At 41.3% G+C, this 22,834-nt stretch overlaps 1 protein-coding gene and 1 long non-coding RNA gene across 2 annotated transcripts in view; both read right to left on the bottom strand.

Moving 5' to 3' along the window:
• rbfox3a (RNA binding fox-1 homolog 3a) overlaps positions 1–22,834 on the bottom strand; it is a 1,755,711-nt gene that overhangs the window by 208,663 nt on the left and 1,524,214 nt on the right. The gene's annotated exons all lie outside the window — the stretch shown is intronic.
• Positions 1,225–16,521, bottom strand: LOC117527623. Its single transcript, XR_004565577.1, has 3 exons — positions 16,386–16,521; positions 4,821–4,828; positions 1,225–1,236 (listed from the first exon to the last, which is right to left on the bottom strand). It is a non-coding gene; the product is annotated as an uncharacterized LOC117527623 (long non-coding RNA).

Genomic DNA, 22,834 nt, shown 5'->3' with positions numbered 1-22,834 from the left:
TCACGGTTGGGACAGTGTTGTTGGGCTTGTTCTCCCCCTCCAAACACGGCGACTAGAGTTGATGCCAAAAAAAGTCTATTTTGGTCTCATCTATCCACATGACCTTCCCCCATGCCTCCTCTGGATCATCCAGATGGTCAATGGTGAACTTCAAATGGGCCTGGACATGTGCTGAGGTGAGCAAGGGGACCTTGTGTGTCCTGCAGGATTCTAAACCATGACAGCATTGTGTGTTACTAATGTAATCTTTGTGACTGTGGACTCAGCTCTCCAGGTCATTGACCAGGTCCTCCTGTATTGTTCTGACCTTTCTCGGACTCATCCATACCCCATTAGGTGAGATTTTGCATGGAGCCCAAAACCGGGGAAGACTGATAGTCATCATGTGTTTCTTCCATTTTCTAATAATTGTGCCAACAGTTGTTGCCTTCTCACCAAGCTGCTTGCCTGTTGTCCTGTAGTCCATCCCAGCCTTAGGCAGGTCTACAATTTTGTCCCTGGTGTCCTTAGACAGTTCTTTAGTTCTGGCCATGGTGGATATGTTGGAGTGTGATTGACTGAGTGTGTGGACAGGTGTCTTTTATACAGGTAAAGAGTGCAGAACAGGAGGACGTCTTAACCTTCTGGGGCCAACGCCATTGTATACGACGGCTAGGTAAGCGTTTTACTAAATTATAAATAACTTTTTAATGATATAAGATAGAAACGTACTTTTTTCACTGAAAAGTTAACTCCGTGGACGTTCGGCCAGCCATCCACCATCTTTGTACTCCTCACAGAAGCTGTGTGATGACGTGCACAATGGGAGTGTCCAATCGGAATTGGTTCACTGTCACATGGTTTTCCAATATCCAATCATAGGGCAGAACAGTCTCACATGGTATCCCAAAGATCATTTCTAGGTGTAATGTGTTACTCTGTGGCATGTGAATGCTGTCTGAATAGCCCCTTGGCTGCTGGCTCCATGCGTAAAAGCGCAGAGTTGCGAATATGAATGAAGGAGATCAGTGGAAGAGGGTCTCTTACAACCTCACGTAGTCAAACGAAGACTGTCACTGAGAGAATGATTCACTTAAGGGGCTTTCACAGTGGCATATTCGTAGAGCTGCTCATTACAGCATATCATCTACGCTGTAATGAGCAGCTCTCCGCCCACTTCATGAGGAGTTTTTTCTCAATACGTGTCTACAATATGTGTAGGATGGAACAATATGTGTAGGATGGAAGAAATTAAACCTGTTTAATTTTCTTTGGCGTACAGCACAGCATGGAGCCTTCACGCGAGAACACGCAGCGCAGTGTTACTGTCCGCTATTGTGAGCCCGCCCACGCTTCAACACGGTACTGTACGCCACTTCACATCTCCCTGTTGTTCTTCTGGAGCTATAAATACTGCAAGATCGTTGCTTCACTTTATCATACAGGACTCACTATATGAGGACTGTTTCACTGTCGCATCGTTTCATAAAACTGCTCTCTCTCTCTCTCTCTGTGTCAGAGAGAGAGAGAGAGCAGTTTTATTTTGAGGAGTCAGAGTCTCCTTAAAATAAAACCGCTCTCTCTCTCCTTTATCCGACTCCTAAAATAAAATAAAACAAAAAAAAATAAAACTGCTCTCTCTCCTCTATCAGAATCCTTAAAATAAATAAAATAAAAGTGCTCTCCCTTCCTCTCTCTCTCTCTCTCTCTCTCTGTGTCTAATCAGAGCTGTGACTCTTTAAAATAAAATAAACGGACATGCGTTGCATGTCGGTGCGCTCATCAAACACCCTGATCGATCAGTCTGATCAAAGCTGAAAAGAGCTGTGTCTTTAAAATAAACACGCACTCGCTCATGTCGTGCGCTCATCAATCGCCCTGATCGATCAGTCTGATAAAAGCTGAAAAGAGCTGTGACTCTAAAATAAATGCGCACTCGCTGCATAAAAATAATAATAATAATAATAATAATAATAATGTTAAATGACTGTTTTTGTGCCGCACAGAGCGCACATCCACAGAGGCAGAAAATAGCACTGAAACTGGTGCGGCATGGCACATGCGACTGTGTGCACATATTAAAACGCGAACCCACGCAGCTGCAAGTATGAGCGAACACTGTTAAAGGCTGAGTACGCGCGTATTTCGGGCGTATTTAAATGAAACACAGCGCTGCAATGACCAGCTCTACGAATACGCCATTGTGAAAGCCCCATTAGTGGCCAAGGAATATTGTTGAATGAGCCTCTCTCGCTCTCACTCTTAAAGTGCCAATTACGCATTTGAATGAAAGGAGGGGGGAGGGGTGTTAACAGGGCCTCAAACTGTGAAGAGAGGTTGTTTACATGCTGAAACACATTCCAAGAGAGAGTCAAATGCCATTAAAGCCCCTTTCACACTGGCATATTCATAGAGCTGCTCATTGCAGCGTATCGTCTACGCTGAGCTGAGCAGCTCTACGCCCACTTTTAGCAGCTCTACGTCTAGTTTTTCCCTCTGCGCAGCAGTATGTTGAGGGCTATGTGCGTAGTACAGAAGAAATTAAACATGTTTAATTTTCTTTGGCATAGAGTGCTGGACACAGTTTTAAGCAGGTCTGCGCAGCACAGCATTACTGCAAGCAAGTCTGTGCAAGGCGGCGCTCCTGTACACAACCAAAAACTGTGTGCGTGCATCCAGAGGAATCAACTGAGAACAGGATCACACAGCCCACAGTGCCTGTGTGCTCAGAACAGGGAATCAAACCTCAGCTCAGAAATCCAGAAACAGCAGGTTGCTCGAGCGCTCTCTCTCCCTCTGTCGCGCTCTCACTCACTCTCTGTCTTTGTTGCTCTCTCTCTCTCTCTCTCTCTCTCTCTCCCTCTCTCTCTTTCTCTGTGTGTGTGTGTGTGTGTGTGTGTGTGTGTGTGTGTGTGTCTGATCAAACCTGTGTCTTTAAAATGAAAGCACACTCGCTGCATGTCGGTGCACTCATCAGACACCGTGATCGATCAGGTCTGATCAAACCTGAAAAGTGCTGTGACTCTTTAAAATAAAAGCCTCGTCGCTGCATGTCGGTGCGCTCATAAGATGCCCTGATCGATCAGATCTGATCAAACCTGAAAAGAGCTGTGACTCTGCACCACATGGTGCAGTAGAGAACAGAGCACACTTCCACAGAGGCAGAAAATAGCAGCTTTGGCTACAACTGTAAAAACGTCTTGATACAGTCCATTGTTTTCCAAGTGCAGTGATGTGTTCTACAAAGCCGGCAGGAGTGAACTGGTTTTAAATAGCGGCAAGGTGCACGCGACTGTACACACATTAAAAAGCGAACACACGCAGCTGCAAGTATGAAACGAACACGGAAAAAGGCTGAGTACGCCCGCATTTCAGGCATATTTAAATGAAACACAATGCTGCAATACCCAGCTCTACGAATACGCCAATGTGAAAGGGGCTTTAGGTAAAAAGTTTGTGTTGTAAGCTTTGTGTAATAGCAGACAGAAATTGCTTTGAGATGTGGCATAAAGACAAAACGCATAGACCATTTTGTATATATTTTTCAAAATGTGCATTTGAGTTTATTTTAGAATGCTTTTTTTTGTACATTCTTTGTACAAGACCCCAACTTGTGTTTATAAAGTGTCAAAATAGTTGTTTATTATAGTTTGATGTGTGTTTTGAATAAATATGTGTGAAAATTATTTTTCGCTTTATTTTTTCTTTTCTTATTTCTGATTGTAAACCTTTATTACACTGATAAAACACTACTATGGCATATATATTCTGAAAATACAGGTTGTCCTGAAACAAAGAGATATACCACTTGATTGTGGGATGCAGGATGAGCTTTTAACAGCAATAATAAAACATTTATGCCAGGCGAGTGAACTGTCCAAAAATGCCCTCAGACCCCAGAGGGTTAAAGAAAAATTAACAGGTCTGTGGGAGCCAAAATTCTTGCTGGTTGATAGGTAATCAATCATTCATGCAATAAAATGCAAATTAATTATTTAAAAATCAAACAATGTCATTTTTCAGATTTTTTTTAGATTCTGTCCCTCACAGTTGAAGTGTACCTATGATAAAAAAAAAATACAGCCCTCTCCATTCTTTGTAGGTGGGAAAACTTGCAAAATCGACAGTGGATCAAATACTTATTTGCCTCACTGTAAACATTTTTATTCACTGTGCCATATTGTGAGTGTAGAAAATATTTGCATACACCAAGATGAATGCTTCTTAAACAGATTTCACAAAACTCCAAAAAGATCTGTCTTCAAAACCTTCTCAAAATGATTTATGGCTCCATAAACAATTATATAACCAAGAATACAAATACAAGAAGTTTGCAACCATAAGGACAGAATGACAAATAAAGCTGAAATTACAGGAACAAATGAAATTTTGTTCTAAAGATTAAACCTTGAGATAAACTAAGGAACTGATGAAGGAACAAGATACATCAAATAAAAACATGGCATCATACACAGAGGTGTGTAACAGCACACGTTCCTCACGGATCAGTGCAAATCATGGTTTCTATGTCATGGTACAATTCTGATCACGGTACTTCCCTCTCAGGATTCCTCATGCAGATATAGAACAAAAGATGCAGAAAAATAAAAACACAGAAGAATATCACTTGAAATATTCAACAGTTGGCTGAAGGCTGAACACTCCACTGTTGGATTTTACACTGTATTCTGTGTAATTGCATTAAAAACAACTCACTGATTCACTCATCTTCAACCACTTACTTTAGGGTCATGGGGGCCTACTCCAACAGTCATAGAACATGAGGTGGGGTTCACCCTGGACAGGATGCCAGTCTGTCTGTCTGTCATATATAGACAGACAGGCACACCTGCACGCACACCTACAGACAATTTAAAGTTCCCAATACACCGAACCTGCAAGTCTTTGGGTGTGGGAGGAAGCCAGAGTACCCCAAAGGAAACCCACACAAACACAGGGAGAACATGCAAACTCCACACGGAAAGGCCACAGGTGGGAGATGATCCCATGACCTTCTTGCTGTGTGGCAACAGTACTAACCACTATGCCACTGTGCTGCCCATTTAAACCAAATAATCATGAAAAATATAATCCAGTCAATGTTGCAGACCTTTTATTATTTAGTTTTTTAATACTCAGTAGCCTGCCTTCTATGTACATGGAAAACAACTACACCAGAGTTTACATTAAATCATAAGAGGAAAGGTCAACCTTTTTTAATAAATACATTTTAAATGGATGATTTCATCCAAGGTGAACGGTCTTTTAAGCCATGGTGATAAAGTGTTCTATCAGATGCCTCCATCTTCCTTATCAGTTCCTTAACCATGATCCTGGGGTTCTAGTGGACACTTGCAACAAAAGCTTGTGTAAGAGTGTTCCATGATGCATAACACAAAATGACTGATGCACATCCAAAATGTCCTTGTATTTGATAAAACCATCTGACCTTTTTATAGATGTTTAATTGATAAAAAAACAAAGTACTCACGTCTATTTGAAAAAGCATCAGCATGATGGATCATTTTGTTTTACTGCGTGACACTACACTATATTGCAGACATACACACACTATAAGATTTTTAACATAACAACCTTGAACATAACAGAACAGACCCCCACCGAATTCATCTCACTTTACAGCCAACTCACATAGACACTGATTCAAGACAGGCTAAAGACCACCCACATGGGAGTGGCTTATGCACAGGAATAAAAGTTAGAGGACAAAGGAAGTCATGGTTCTTTTGTTCCAGGTGTTTGCTTGTAACCTGGTAATGATCCCAGTGCTGAGATGACTGTATCAGTGTACAAGAACTTTTACAATACAACATCTAAACATTGAAATCCATTTCCTGTCCAATTCTTTTGGAGATCACTCACCGTGATAAAAGAACCTAATACTTGGTAATTCCTGGCTGTTAAATTGGGCCTCTTTCATTAGTGATTTAAAGTCTGTAAGGTCCCAAGCTTCTCACATTTTTAAACAAAGAGATTGTGGTGTTGCTGGTGGTACTGTGAATATTTTTCAAATGGCAGGAAGAACACTGCTTGTGGAGATCAGACATTATGCTCTGGATGTCTTGGCTGAAGTCTTCAGATTTTTATTTTTATTTATTTATTTATTTATTTTCTGCTCTTACATGTACCCAGTATCCGATGGGTACTGGGTACTGTGCACTGAGTTAATATTATTTCCGACCTTGGAAATTACATCTCCACCTCCGAGATTAATGTCACTGGCCCCAGGTTGTGAAGCACAGCTTTAAAACATAGCTCATGAGATGTGTGTGTGTGTGTGTGTGTGTGTGTGTGTGTCTATGTTATCACAATCCCCCAGAATACCCTTTGGAAAGTCTTCATGCTGCTGACACGGGCTGTGAAAAATCTGGAGCAGAGTTCTGCCCTCACGCAATTGCCTTAATTTTTATTTTTTTTTTTTATCAGAAAAGAGAATGATTACTCATGAAATTTGACCAAACCACATACTATTTGAAATGAGCCAGATAAAGAGCTCTTTTTTCTTTTTAGCTGGCTGGCAGCTCTCTGCCACCCTCATCTCTCTGGATGTGGAGCAAAGTTGGGGGTGCCTCTCTTCCTCAAGCTGTCTGCTTTCATGCCAGCTTATTTGAACATGACACAGAGCGAGATCCCAGTGGTCCGGCTCTGGACAACACCACCTTCCCAGTATAGAGGAGGAACTGGTAGACAGAAACAGAGTGCCTGTGCCTCATTAATACATACACACCACCCACTCTCTGCAGGGAGCTCGCAGAGAATCCATACAATTCACTGAATTTTCAGTCTCTCTTGACTCTTTTAAAGTCTTTAAGTCAGGGAAATGTGCAGAGCAAAGCATGGTGGTGGGGTGGAGGAGCCAAGCACAACACAGCTTTGTGAAGGGGGGAGGGCATGCTGCAGTGTGGGCTGATCTGTTGCCGCAGTCGGTGTTTCTGCAGGGTGCCCTAATCAAAGGCACCCGGGCCCGTCTGTGGCACCCACCAAAACAGGCTGGGCCTGCCATTAAAGCTGGGGAACACATCAGTGGGCAACACTACACCAGCGGCCCCAGGGATTAGACTTTCTGTTTACATTAACCTCATCCCTCTGTCCTCCCTGGGAAAAGACGGGTGAAAAGCAGACGAGATGCAGAGGCTGAAGATGGAAGAAAACAGAGATGAAGAGAGGGACAGCACACGAAGGAAAGCAAGGCAACCTCTCATCTCTCTGTGATCACCGTCTCTGGGCTTTCCTCACAGCAGGCCAACAGATGAAATGAAATCAAATGTGAAATGGAGAGAGATATAGACATGAGGAGAGAGTGGGACCTCCTGCCATGTCTCTGCTCACTTTAAACTCCTGCGTGTTGGCCATTACTCTAACCACAGATCAGTCACAGAGTATCACAAGTATCTTCAAATCAAACATCTCGACATTACAGAAACTATAATACCCTATGCAATTCGGTTACACTGCTGGTGCTGTGTCGGCACTTTCTCTTGCCAAATACTCATATTCATAAAGTAATCACGAGGCTCGGAAAATGGAGTTATGAACAACGTTCTTTATGAGTGGCCCAGGTCTCTCTCAGGAGGATGGCGACCTCACCATGACCTCCCCAAGCAGGTGTTTTCATGTTAAAGGAGAGTGGTATTATCAGTTAAAAACTTTAAAGCCCCATCTTCCCTTTATTTACATTTCCATACGGTGAAGGTAAATCTCAGGTCAAGAGTAAAAGGTAAATGGACTGCTTTTTCTTCTGTATCAGATGCTCAAAGCCCTTTACAATTATGCTTCACATTCACCCATTCACACAAACACACTCACACAATAATGCCATGCAAGGTGCTCACTACACACCGTGAACAACTGGGGATTAAGGACCTTGCCCAAGGGTCCTTAGTGATTTTCCAGTTACGCCGGGATTTGAACCGAGGATCCTCTGGTCTGAAGCCCAACGTTTAGTCACTGGACCATCACATCCCTTCACCGCAGTGGTACATAAGAATGATATAGAGTATCTCAAGGAGACTTTCATTGGGTACCACACACTGTGTCACTCAACATGTTGCACAGCCAGGTTTTTTTTCTGTTTAGATTTTTTTCAATTTATTCAATTAAATTTAGTCAATTTATAGAAGCACCAAATCACAACAACATTGCCCTAAGGCGCTTCACGCAAAACACAAAACAGTTAAAAAAATTAAAATGAGTTAAAAAGCAACAAATTAAAAACACAATAAAAAAGCAAAAATTTTAAAAGAATTAATTAAAAAGAATTAATAGGAATAAAATACAACACACTGTATTAACCGTAGCACTGATGGAAAAAAAAAAGTGTCTTCAGTCCTGACTTGAAGGTCTCCACAGTATCAGACTGTCTTATCAACACTGGGAGACCATTCAACAATACTGGGGCACAATACAAAAAGGCCCTTTGACCCACAGAGTTTTTCTTTACTCTTGGAATACAAAGCAGTCCTGCATCATGTGAGTGCAAAGCCTGGGCTGGTACATAGGGTTTAATCAGATCAGCTAAGTAGGTCGGTGCCAGTCCATGAACACCTTTATAGGCTAACAACAGAACCTTAAAGTCTGATCTCACAGAGACAGGTAGCCAATGGAGGGATGCCAGAACAGGTGTAATCTCATCAAACTTTCTTCTCTGTGTCAAAAGTCTGGCAGCAGCATTCTGAACTAATTGGAGACCCCTGATACTGGAAAGCAGCAACCCTGAAAATAAGACATTACAATAATCCAGGCTTGAGGAAACAAAAAAGGCATGAATCGGGGTCTCAGCATCAGCCATGGATAAAATTGGATGAATCCTCACTATATTTTGCAAAGTCACCACTCATAACAACCCTAATATGAAGACCAAAGGACAACGCAGGGTCAAACATCACCCCAGGGTTCCTCACCCTGTCCGTATGATGCACGATACACAAACCTAAGACAAGCGCTAGCTGATCAAATTGATGCCAATATTTTGCTGGACCAAGAACCATCATTTCAGTGTTACCAGAATTTAGAAGTAGGATGTCACTAGACATCCAGTTTCTCACTGATGCAAGGCAATCCTCTAGTGTTTTTAGTCAAATGAGATTACCAGCAATTATCGGCATATACAGTTAAGGATCATCAGCATAGCAATGAAAGGCAATCCCAAAAAAGCACACTATATGCCCAAGGCGTGCTATATAAAGGGAGAAAAGCAGGGGGCCTAAGACAGATGCCTGTGGAACCACAAATTTCCAATTACTAAAGTTAGAAGTAGTGTTAACATATAAAATACAATGACAGCAACTGGATAGACATGATGTCAACCATACAAGGGCACTTCCAGTAATCCCAAAGTAATGCTCCAGCCTATCAAGTAAAATATGATGATCCACAGTATCGAATGCAGCACTAAGATCGAATAGCACCAAAACTGAAGTGGTGTCTGAATCCACTGCAAGCAATAGATCATTCACCACTTTAGTGAGAGCTGTCTCCGTGGAGTGGTATTTTCTAAAAGCAGACTGCAGTGGCTCAAAAAGATTATTCTCGGTAAGGTGGTACACGAGCTGCCATAAGACCACTTTTTTCCAGACTTTTAGAGCAAAATGATAGATTTGATGTCGGCCTGTAATTTTCAATACATAGGGTCAAGATTAGGTTTCTTAAGTAACGGTTTAATCACTGCAGATGTAAAACAGTTAGGAACAGATCCAGAAGCTAATGAAAGATTAACCATTTCCAGCATAGTCTGCCCAAGAGTGTGCCACAGGTCCTTAAACAGTTTTGTTGGTATTGGATCAAGTAAACAGGTTGTGCTCTTTGTAGACATTACAAGTTTCGTTAGCACATCTAACAAGATACCATCAAACTCTTTCCTCTTTGTTGACATTACAAGTTTCGTCAGCATGCCTACAGAGATACTCTCAAATTCTGTAAATCTAGGTGGCACCTCGGCAGTGGCACCCAACTCAATAGCAAGGTGCAGTGGGTGCACCAGTGCATGCTGGGATATGTTTAACCTAATATGTTCAATTTTCTTCTCAAAGTAATCCAGGAAGTCCTGTGCTGAAAAGGGAGAGCGACTTACAAGTGGTTGTCCATGAAGAAGCATTGCCACCGTGTCGAACAAGAACTTTGAGTTATACTTGTTTTTATTAATCAAATCAGAGTAATAGATATGCTTTGTAGCCAGTAGTGCATGCTTATAGTTTAATTTATTTCATCTTGTGTGGCATCACGACACACAAGATGAAATACATTAATAAATATACATGAATAAATAAATTACATTCCAAAAGATTTTCCACTGCCATTGTCATTTGATCTTTTGTTTTGTATTTAAAGCCTTTTGTCAATATACAATGCCACTCCTCCTCCTCTATTTTGTCTATTCAAATAATTGAATTCATAACCCTCCAATTCATTGTTTATATCCTCAACATGTGCAAGCCAAGTTTCTGTTATGACAATTATACTAAAAGGTTGACAAAATTGTTTGAAATAGTCTTTAATAGTCACAAAATTTTTCTACAGGCTCCTACTGTTAAAGTGGATTATTGAGAAATTTCCATCACTTGTAATGCAATTGCATATTGTTGATCTGTATAATACTGACAGTTACTATTTATAAAAGAATAGAAATGATTGTCCGGATTTATCTCATATTCCAGATCTTGTATGTGATGCTTGGTATACGGAAAAGGTTGTAATTCCTGCACAGCGGTAAATTCAAGAGAATCAGCTGTCATTCATTCATTCATTTCATTCATGAATTTATTTATTCATTCCGAGCAAATCATCACAAGAGGAAAATAAATACATGAATCCAATACATATGTACAGTCAATACACTCTTTTAGTTCGAAAAGAAGTGGGAAGAAGAAAACTTATTAAATCCCACCCCTGTCTTCCATTATATCATAAGTGAAATTCTTATTTCAACTTCCTTATCAGTACAATTGTAAGGCAAAACAAAAAGCAAAAACAAGGAACAATTCCATTCTCATTCAAAATATAAATCACTGACACATATAGAGATTACCACACAATGGTGAAACGTAACACATACCAAAATGGAAAGGAATCATCAAGTACCAAACACAAAACTAATACCGAAAAGTGCAATACAACAATACATCTAAACTCTACTCTCTCTATATTCTGACCAATCAGCATCTTTAAATCCATCCATCCATTTTCTTCCGCTTTATCCGGAGTCGGGTCACAGGGGCAGCAGCTCAAGCAAAGCCGCCCAGACCTCCCGATCCACACACACCTCCCCAGCTCCTCCGGGGGAACCCCAAGGCGTTCCCAAGCCAGCCGAGAGATGTAATCCTTCCAGCGTGTCCTGGGTCTTCCCCGGGGCCTCCTCCTGGTGGGACGTGCCCAGAACACCTCTCCAGCGAGGCATCCAGGAAGCATCTGGAAAAGATGCCCGAGCCACCTCAGCTGGCTCCTTTCGACGTGGAGGAGCAGCGGCTCGACTCCAAGCTCCCCCCGAGTGACCGAGCTCCTCACCCTATCTCTAAGGGAGCGCCCAGCCACACTGCAGAGGAAACTGATCTCGGCCGCTTGTACTCGCGATCTTGTTCTTTCGGTCATGAGCCAAATCTCATGACCATAGTTGAGGATCGGAACATTGATCGATTGGTAAATCGAGAGCTTTGCCCCCCTATTCAGCTCTCTCTTCACCACGATGGTCCGATACAGTGACCGCATCACTGCAGATGCTGCACCGTTCTGCCTATCGATCTCACGGTCCATCCCTCCCTCACTCGTGAACAAGACCCTGAGATACTTAAACTCCTCCACTTGAGGCAAGGACACTCCACCGACCTGAAGAGGGCAAAGCACTTTTTTCCGGTCGAGAACCATGGCCTCAGATTTGGATGTGCTGATCTTCATGTGAATATTTTGGCATAGCTTCTACTGTAAATCCAGAGCATTCCACATTTTAACTCCATACTGTCACACACAAACTTTTATTTATAGTTGGAACATTAGGTAATATAAAATTTCCATACCCTCTCAAATCATCAATGTTCTCTTTACAAGTTAAAAAAAATTGCACGTTTTTAGGTAGTTTATTATTAAACACTTTGAATAACATAATTTCTGTATAATATTTTACCAGGTCATGAAATGTTAATAATTTGGACTGAATGAAAAGATCATGAGCATGATTTAAGAAGCCAACATTGTAAATGATCTGCACCGCCCTTTATTGCAGTAAAAATAATGGGTTTGTTGAACATTTAAAGTTATCTCTCCATACTTCAACACAATATGTGAAATAGGGGGGAATCAATGAACAATCTAAAATACAAAGTGCATTATAATCAAGATATTGTTTAACTTTATTTATAATTGAGAGGCTCTTAGCTGTTTTATTTTTTATCTGCCTAATGTGGGCTTTCCAGGATAATTTACTGTTCATATTAATACCTAAAAACTTATTCTCAGATACATTTTCAATTGGTGCACCGTCAATGATAATATGAAAATCTGGAATGCTTTTACAGTCACCAAAAAGTTATTACTTTTGTTTTATTAAAATTACTCTCTCTATTCATATATCTTAACTCATAATCATTAAAACTAAACTGCATGTCCCTGTCTTTATTAATCCAGGTTTCCATATCTGCAACCATACTGAAGGGAAAATTAAATTTGTACAAATACTCTTTGATAGAACTGAAATTTGAGTACATGCTTCTGCTATTACAGTGTATGATTGACAGTTCCCCTCAGGATTTACGTTATTATTGTATTGATCTTGAGTGAAATATTTACAGTAATATACTGAAATATTTACAAAAGTGGAAAGACAACTATTTCAGGTAGATCAACCGTGCCACACTCCATATAATTGATGCTTCCCGTTCCATTTGTCTATGTTGGAGGATTCTCTGCAGCATACCCAAGTCAATGCTGATTGGTGGTGTAGGCAAGACAGGAGGCAGAGCTGGAGGTGGCAGAGCTGAAGATGTTGAGATTCTCTTTGGGAGTGACAAGAATGGACAAGATTAGGAATGAACATATCAGAAGGACAGCTTAGGAGGGACGGTTTGGAGACAAAGTCAGAGAGGCGAGATTGAGATGGTTTGGACATGTGCAGAGGTGGGACCCAGGGTATATAGGGAGAAGGATGCTGAGGATGGAGCCACCAGGCAGGAGGAGAAGAGGGAGGCCAAAGAGGAGGTTTATGGATGTGCTGAGGGAGGACATGTAGGTGGTTGGTGTGACAAATAAAGATACAGAGGACAGGGTGAGATGGAAATGATTGATCTGCTGTGGCGACCCGTAATGAGAACAGCCGAAAGACAAAGAAGAAGAAGGTGTAGGCATGTTTAATGTTGGCCTGCTGTTCATGTGGTTCATGGAGTATGTAGAAAAACTTATGGTACTTTTTCTGGGCCATTGTCAGATATATTTATCCAACTCCTCAATCTTTCTTACCACCAACACTCTGGCATCCTCTAGGGACCCGTTCAGTTTGATGAAAATCTTATAGTTGGATAACCAAGTGCATTGGATCTTTTTCAGCTTTCTGAGCTGTCTGGTCTTTTTAGCAATGTCCGCATTCCTTTTGGAATGCTTATTATTATTGGAGTGCTTATTAATAAAGACATGAGTTCCTTTCAGTTTACGTCCTTGTTTTAACAGAGCCATTTTATTTTTCAATTGATTTTTCGTTGTTCCTGGAGGGCAGCGAGTGACAAGCCTCAATGTGCTGCAGGCCCATCTCTATCCCCTTCTCTTGGACGTAGGAGACTACCTGTTGCTCCACCGACCGCGTCTCCTCCTCAGTGGGCAGCCCACTGACTGCGTCGACACCCAATGCTCATGCATATTAGTGTGGCTTGATTTTAATCCCAGTGACGATCAGATCACTGATGTGAGTATGTCGTTCCAACTCGTCCACTCGCCGCTCCAAATCCTCAATGTGCTGATCCTTTTCTGCACTCTGGATGTGAAGTGCTTTCACCTGCTCCAGTAAAGACAGAAGCTGAGTTTGCTGTTCTCTGACGGTTGTCATTTCCCCAGTCAGGAAATTGAGGGAAACTTTTATATCCTTAAACTCCTCCGGTGACGGTGGCATTTTGACACGTACAACAATAAAAATCACACATACGATGACAAACCTCACAATCAACTTTTAGCAGCTAGGTAACAGCTGTAACTCAGAAGTCATCATAAAATAAAAAAAGAAAAATTCACAACCCAAAAAACCAGTCAACTTAGATCTAGTTACATGATGTAAACACGTGCATGCTATGAAAATCTTTACCCATACTTGATTATACTCAAATTCCTTTGACCACACAGGTATAACCATTAATAAACAAATAAACAAAAGTGTTTTGTCCATAACTCTTGTACTGCTGGCTGCAGCCCTGGTGTATGACCGATGTCTGGTGTTCAGTCCTGTTATAATAATATCATCCATCCTTGTACATTGTTCTAAATACTCCATTCCTTTTTTTTTCCAGAAGTTTGATTTTGTTGTCTTTTTCCTGCATCAGTTTTCTCAGTTCCCGCACATCCTTCAACAAACCCAGTAATTCAGTCCGGTTTTTACCACACCGCTGAGTTCTTCAGATAATAAAGTTGTTCAGTGACTGTTTTATCTCCTCCAATTTCTCTCCACTTATTGCCTTCTTTGATGGCATGATGGATGATGTGAGTAGCTACGGCAGGCTAGGTAGCTTAGCAAGCTGACAATGAGCTAACAATAAGCCTGGTCCTGGCTTGCTGGATTCCGGCTTTATGGGCCGGGATGTAACTACCTGTGTAGTGGTGGGCTAGAATACAGCTGCCGCTGTAGCAGTGGCCCGTAAATAGCCGCTATTGTGAGCTCCGTGGGCCTGTTTAGCAACTTTGATGCCACCACAGGGTTGGGTTGTCGGCCTCCAAGGAACCACGGGCCGGGATGGATCCGCAGCACCCCTGCGAGACATGAAAGCACTGCGATGCTGTCGCAGGGCTGAGTTGTGCCTCCGGGGACCGTGGGCTGAGGTGAGTCTGCGAGGATCTGCCATGCCGCCGCTGGCCGGGATGGATCCGCGACACCATCAAATACAAAGTCAATTTCAGTAAACCTTTCCTCACCAAAAATGACACCTAAACTGCTTGATTCCACAGTCCAACTCAACACTCAGTATTTGGAAGAAATGATGTAGGAACAAGAATATATCCCTGATGAATGTGACTATTTACATAGAGGAAGTTGGTGCTTCCTGTCTAACTGTATAGCTGTGAGACTTTTATGCTAACCAGTGATTAAAAATGATACTGGATGTTCAGGGCCAGTGCTAGCCATTTGGGTGCCTTAAGCACAAATGTTTTGTGGTGCCCCCCCCCCACAATGAACAATAATTCAAAATTTGTCAGTCATTTCCAAAATAACTTCTCAATATTCAATATTAAATTGATATTGAGTTATTATTTTAATAATAATTTATTAATGCTTTGAAAGCAGCTGCAAATAAATAATTTAGCATTAACAATGGCACCAAACATGACAAGAAATTAATATTAAATTTAAAATAAATAAATACCAGTACAATAAAAATAAAACTGATTTGTGCAACCACAGTAGACTGAACATTGCACTGAACTCTGTAAACACAGAATAAAGTATTCAAGTATTTAGCCTTGTAAATAAATTTGCACTTATTAATCTCAGCGTCGCACATCTGTTCCGAACATAGTAGAGAATCCAGCAGGCGCGGTGTTGGTGTGAGTGATTCAGTGTAGAAAGTCTCCAAAATTAATTCTTATGATGAAAAGAACAGGGTTGTGGGTCTGTCCTCATGCAGACAGGAGAAGTAGTCAGAGTTAGTCCCCACGGGGCGGGGGCAGGCGCTGTTGGAGGTGAGCTCGCTACACTGGCTGATGGAGGAAACTGCGAGCTGGAGACAGGGCTCTGTGGGCGCAGCACAATGCAAGTCAGTGTGTGGTAAGAAAGGCGAGGATGGAAAGGAGGGAGCGGGGTGGGATGATGAGAACAGCTGTAACTGGCTGGCAAACTCAGCTACCGTGACCCTGCGCGGAAATGACAGCCGCACTTTGCACCTGATTTTCCAGGCTTCCCTGCGATCCTCAGCCACTGGTTACTGCCTGGCTGCTGCAGTTCTCTGTGCACCCTCCCGACATCATACCAGCAAAAACACAGCACAATGACATCACCTCCAAAATGTCTGAAAGGGGGAAAAATGCAAGCCGATCTTCTTCTTATTTTTTTTAAATGTCAAAAGTTTAAGCAGTTTCCCTTAACACTGGGGAAAACATGAAAATCTCTTAGGTGTGTGCAAAAAAAGAGAGAGAGGGAAAGAAATCAGAGGCAGAAGAGGCGAAGAGATCACCACTTTGTGAAGAATAAAAGTCAGAAACTGGTGCACTGGAAAACGTGTTTACCCCAAATCACGCTGACATATCGAGTCCAGATTAAAAAATTAAAAAACCCTCTGCTGCTTCTCTGTTTCATTCACAGGAGACAATGGAGACAGGCGTGCGTTTTTATCCACTTCTCTGATTATACGATCTTGGAGCTTGATTTCGTTGGTGCCCCCAAGCACTTTGGTGTCCTACGCACAATGCGTGATGAGCGTGTGCAGAACGATGGCACTGTGGATGTCTTTGGTTCTAGGGCTCTTCAAAGAATCCTGAGGTACGTACCTCATTTGTACCACTAGCATTGTGATGAAATGTCAGCTGTGACATTTTGGCCATGTGACACATTTTTGTGGCTATGGCCCAGCATGCAGGTGTCTCAAGTGTTGAAGCCAAGAGATACTCATGCTTCACCTGGCTGCAGCAGATAGATGGTTACATTTAAGAGGTGAGGAGGGACTGGCTGTTGGCCTTGGTGTTGGCCATGCAGGACCAAAGTGGGAGGTGTCAATGCATGGTGCAAGTGCATCCTGCAATACCTGACCTGACATTTCTGCATACCATCTGATCCTGCATCTCCTCCTCCCTCAGCTACTTCTCTTTCAAGTTTACTTGACACATCCAACTACATTTTAATTTTCAATATTTCTCTTCCCTGACCTTCAGTTTTTGCATACTTTCAGTGACATATTTATTATCACCTCCAAACTACCTCAGCCTACTTTCCTGCACTTTATATATAGTTCTCTGACATGTGTTGTGCCTCTGATTTTCTCATGTCTCAATCTGTCCATCTTTGTAACCTCACATAATCATCTAAACATTGTCATTTCTAAAACCTCCACCTTCCTTCCCTGCACTCCCTCTATGCCTGCGTCTCAGCCCCATATGTCATTTCTGGCAGTGGTGGGCACAGTTCCGCTAATGTGCTAACCACTAATTAGCAAAGCTAACTTTTTTGTTAGCAGATTAGCTTTTCAGCTAATTTTGAAAACCATCAGTGGACCAGTTAGCTTCTGCTAAATTTAGTTCAGCTAACTTTCAGTCTGCTAGTTTTGCTGGCATAGTTAGTAAAGCTGAATGGTCAAAAGGTGAGGTGATGGTCTAGTGGTTAAGGTGTTGGGCTTGACACCGGAAGATCATCAGTTCAAATCCCAGCCTGACTGAAAAATCACTAAGGGCCCTTGGGCAAGGTCTTTAATCCCCTATTGCTCCCAGTGTGGAGTGAGTAGGGATGAGCGAGTACATCACTATCTGTATCTGTTCAACCATCTAAAATGATCTGTATCTGTACTCGTAGTGGGCGGAGCCTGAACCGGAAATGGGCGTGGTTTAACCTGAAATGGCTGGGGCTTAAATCAGTACATTATATTTTTAAGTCTGAAATTGATATGGATTGCTCAGAAGTTGCCATATTTATTAACTGCAGAACATTTTTTAATGAACTCAGAACATGAATATTCTTAAGTGTATGAATGAATATTTACAGAACAGCCTCGGAATTGAGAGTCAATGTAGCAGGAAATTATATGAACTACTAAGTATGCATGAACAAGAGTTGTCATACTCAACACAACTTTCTTTTTTTACTTTTATGATCAAACTGTGATTTGTTTTCCTATTAATTATTTATTTTTACTACCTAACATTCTTGGCAATTTTTTTCCACACAAAGTTAAACAATATTGATTAAGGTGTGTGTCTGTGTGTGCATGTGTGTCTGTGTGTGACTGAGTGACTGTGTGAGAGGGAGACAGAGAGGTTGTTCGACTGACCAATTTATTTTTATGAACTGCAGTGAGAAAGTGTCAGATACTGCATGCAGCCATATACAATAAAAATATTAATATAGGCTACTTTGTGTGTTCAGCTACATGTGTGTCAAATAATATGTCAGCCTTGTTCACTATATTCTTCTCAAAAGCACCGCGTTCAGTAGGCGCAAACTTTTCCAACTGAATTTATATCACCAACAAAACGAAGAGCAAACAAACAGTTAACCGTGTGACCGACATGACACGAGCCGTTTTCAGCTCTGTCTTTTCAAAAGCACCGCATATGACACGAAACAAGTTCACCAAATAACTTAAAAGAGGCGAGCTGAAGAAAACTTAAGGAATACTGAGAGAGAAACATGCATGTGTGTATGTGTGTGTGTGTGTGTGAGAGAAGCTGCAGTGAGACGTGTCTGTGTAGGGAGGGGCGGGCGCTGTGTGTGACTGGCCAATCACAGAGCGTGAAGACAGTCAGTTATCCAATGAGAATTTTCCTTCAGCACGAGCACAGATATTGATGAGTTTTATTCGGATCATGCTCATGCTCATCAAAAATGCTTTATCCGTACCGGATACTCGTCTGAAAAGAGGCTCAGTCCTAGTAGTGAGCGGCTTGTACGGCAGCACCATCACATCGGGGTGAATATGAGGCATTATTTGTAAAGCGTTTTGCGGGTCTGATGCAGATGGAAAAGTTCTATATAAGTGCAGTCCATTTACCATTTTAATTTATTTGTCAAAAACATTTGTAAACCCTAAAACCATACATGTTAGTTCCTGTCTGTTATGTGTTTTGCAGCAGTCAAGCAACTGTGAGGAGCTGAGCTCAACTCTACCCCAGTAGAAGAGGCCTGGCTGCCAGGTTGCTACAAAAAAAGAAAAAAGTAATATACATTCAACTCACAGTGCCCAGGGGCAAAATTCATAGAGCACTGCCATCTACTGGATGGGAGTCAATCAATCAATCAATCAATTTTATTTATATAGCGCCAAATCACAACAAACAGTTGCCCCAAGGCGCTTTATATTGTAAGGCAAGGCCATACAATAAGACTGTTAAGTCTTCAATTTCCATACCATAAGTCAGAACAAGATCTAAGATATGAGTAAAGTGGACTCATTTACATTTTGAGCAAAGCCAATTGAGTCTAATAATAGATTAAATGCAGTGTTGAGGCTGTCATTCTCAGCATCTGTGTGGATGTTAAAATCAGCCACTATAATGATCTTATCTGAGCTAAGCACTAAGTCAGACAAAAGGTCTGAAAATCCACAGAGAAACTCACAGTAACGACCAGGTGGATGATAGATAATAACAAATAAAACTGTTTTTTGGGACTTCCAATTTGGATGGACAAGACTAAGAGTCAAGCTTTCAAATTAATTAAAGCTCTGTCTGGGTTTTTGATTAATTAATAAGCTGGAATGGAAGATTGCTGCTAATCCTCCGCCTCGGCCCGTGCTACGAGCATTCTGGCAGTTAGTGTGACTCAGGGGTGTTGACTCATTTAAACTAACATATTCATCCTGCTGTAACCAGGTTTCTGTAAGGCAGAATAAATCAATATGTTGATCAATTATTATATCATTTACTAACAGGGACTTAGAAGAGAGAGGCCTAATGTTTAATAGACCACATTTAACTGTTTTAGTCTGTGGTGCAGTTGAAGGTGCTATATTATTTTTTCTTTTTGAATTTTTATGCTTAAATAGATTTTTGCTGGTTATTGGTGGTCTGGGAGCAGGCACCGTCTCTATGGGGATGGGGTAATGAGGGGATGGCAGGGGGAGAGAAGAGGGAGTGTGAATAGCGTCCAACAATCACACGGTCACTTTGCACTGAATGACACAAACAGAATTTTCAGTTTTGCAAATGGATTTTTTTTTTAAATGAAAACAAATGACATACTTACAAATACACATTTATTTGTAAAAACCAACACACACGTTAAAGTAACTTGTGTGTTGTTTTTTTAACAAATAAATAAACCAACCAACCAGTGATGAGAGTAGGCTCATTTTCCCATAATGCCTTTTTTCAAAATGACATGAGATGAGATTCATTGTCATTGTCATTACACGAGTGCAACAACAAAATTACGTTTAAGCTCCAATTGCCTCAGACAAGATACAGCAATTAATTCACAATTATTACTTGTTTACCGTAATAATGGCACACATCAGAATTAAAGACAACACATTTGCATTTGACATTGTTTATGTGCACTAAACTTGAAGCAGTCTGTCATCCAAATTGAGGCAAAGTGTGTGAAGGCTGCAGCAGGAGGGGCCCGCACCACCTGGCATCTTGGCATCTGTGTGTGTTAATGCTCAAACCTTCAAAATTAGCACATTACTTTAAAACTAAAAGATATGTGCAATATTTTCACTTTGTAAAAATAACAGAGTTGATGTTAATGTTGATAAACGGTTCAGAATGAGTTTGTTTATAAATCAAACCACAAATGAAAACTGCCTTGCTTTTGTTGTCTCCTGCCACACGTCTGTGCTGTTCCATGTTGAAAGTAAATGACACTTTCTTACAACAGTCAGCAGGGTGCACAAAGACAGAAGCTCTAACTTGTTGATTGTCTTTGGTTTGTGATTGCCTTTGCTTTTGCTCAGGAGCATCTGCGGTGCTTAAACTCAAAGCTGGCTTGTCAGTAGCTGCCAGTGTACCGGAGTCAATATTAAAAGTTAGCAGTTAGCGCATATTTTTTCAGTGGTTTATCAGTTTAGCGTTATAAAATTAAACTTTTAAGTTAGCAGATTAGCGGTTAGCAAAGCTATCTTTTTGCTTAGCTATGCCCGCCACTGATTTCCTGGTATACATGTCTGTTATTTCTGCAGCTACTTCTCTACCTTCAACTACCACTAATCTTAGATACTTACAATTTATGATATTAAATACGCCTGCCTGCAAGGGAACATCTGAATTCTGATTTATCCTGTTAATCTTCAATCCTCAGTCCTAGTTGTTCATTGTCCTAGCTTCTTTCTGGTGATGCACAACACAAAGTCATCTGAAAACTCCAAACATCAACATATCCATAACCAAAAATATATAATAATAATAATAATAATAATAATAATAATAATAATAATCATAATAATCATAATAAGTCAAATTCAGGCCCTGAGCCCCATCTGGCCCTGAGGCTCATCCCCAGACATCATTGCATGAAGCCAACAATAGTCTATGACTCCACTTGGATGGAACATGAGTCCATCACGGGTTACTTCCACAGCCAATGCAAATATATATTTACAGCTTTGTGGACTGGGATGATGCAGATGAAGTGTCCTGTCCAAGGATAGAGGCAGGTAGCCTGGTTACCCAACCTGGAATCAAATCCCAGTTTTATTTAGGTTAGTAGCTCAACTCCTAACCCACAGAGCCAACTGAATAAAAAGGTCAGAGCTTAAAGAAGACCACAGCGCAGACGTATTCAAACTGGAATCTTCACATGTGATCCCATCATAGGACTTCTTCAGAACAATAAACACCATTATAGAGCTTTCTGGGTTTGTTATAGGATATTAAGGTTGTTGTCCTACTGGAAGAAAAAACAAGTGATTTCTTGTCTGAGGTTGTCCTCTCATCCAGTATCTCTGCTGTGATCTTTCCCATAATTTTTAAATATGTAAAATAACTGGTTTAGTGTGTTTGGTCACATGGAAAAGAGAAGAGGTCATGGCAACTGTAACAAGAAGACAATGTAATTGTTTGAAATAAATTATGCCTTGAATGGTAGGTGAGTGAGACCAGGCCAAAGGAGTCAGGAAATTCATAAGGATGCAATCAGCAGACAGTTTACAGCTAAAATCAGATCATAAATGTGGGTTGACCCTTTGAGTCTGGTTTGCTTGAAGTTTCTTCCTCAAATCATCAAAGGGAGTAATTCCTTACCACTGTCTCCTGTGTTCTTGCTCTGGGGGTTGGTAAGGTTAGACCTTACTTGTGTGAAGCGCACTGAGGCAACTTTGTTGTGACTTGGTGCTATATTAATGAAAATAAATTGAATTGAAATTGAAACAACTGAAACACCAGAACTCCCTATTTTTCTGCACATCTATGTGACAACTTTCTGTCGAGCTAACGCTACCTACAGTCAATACAATAATTACGTAAAAACCCCAACGGTCAAAACGACCCCCTGTGAGCACGCACTTGGCGACAGTGGGAAGGAAAAACTCCCTTTTAACAGGAAGAAACCTCCAGCAGAACCAGGCTCAGGGAGGGGCAGTCTTCTGCTGGGACTGGTTGGGGCTGAGGGAGAGAACCAGGAAAAAGACATGCTGTGGAGGGGAGCAGAGATCAATCACTAATGATTAAATGCAGAGTGGTGCATACAGAGCAAAAAGAGAAAGAAACAGTGCATCATGGGAACCCCCCAGCAGTCTAAGTCTATAGCAGCATAACTAAGGGATGGTTCAGGGTCACCTGATCCAGCCCTAACTGTAAGCTTTAGCAAAAAGGAAAGTTTTAAGCCTAATCTTAAAAGTAGAGAGGGTGTCTGTCTCCCTGATCTGAATTGGGAGCTGGTTCCACAGGAGAGGAGCCTGAAAGCTGAAGGCTCTGCCTCACATTCTACTCTTACAAACCCTAGGAACTACAAGTAAGCCTGCAGTCTGAGAGCGAAGTGCTCTATTGGGGTGATATGGTACTATGAGGTCCCTAA

Source organism: Thalassophryne amazonica, chromosome 16 (genome assembly GCF_902500255.1).
Source record: "Thalassophryne amazonica chromosome 16, fThaAma1.1, whole genome shotgun sequence".
In the NCBI taxonomy this organism is placed as follows: domain Eukaryota; kingdom Metazoa; phylum Chordata; class Actinopteri; order Batrachoidiformes; family Batrachoididae; genus Thalassophryne; species Thalassophryne amazonica.
This window is presented reverse-complemented; position numbering and strand designations above follow the sequence as displayed.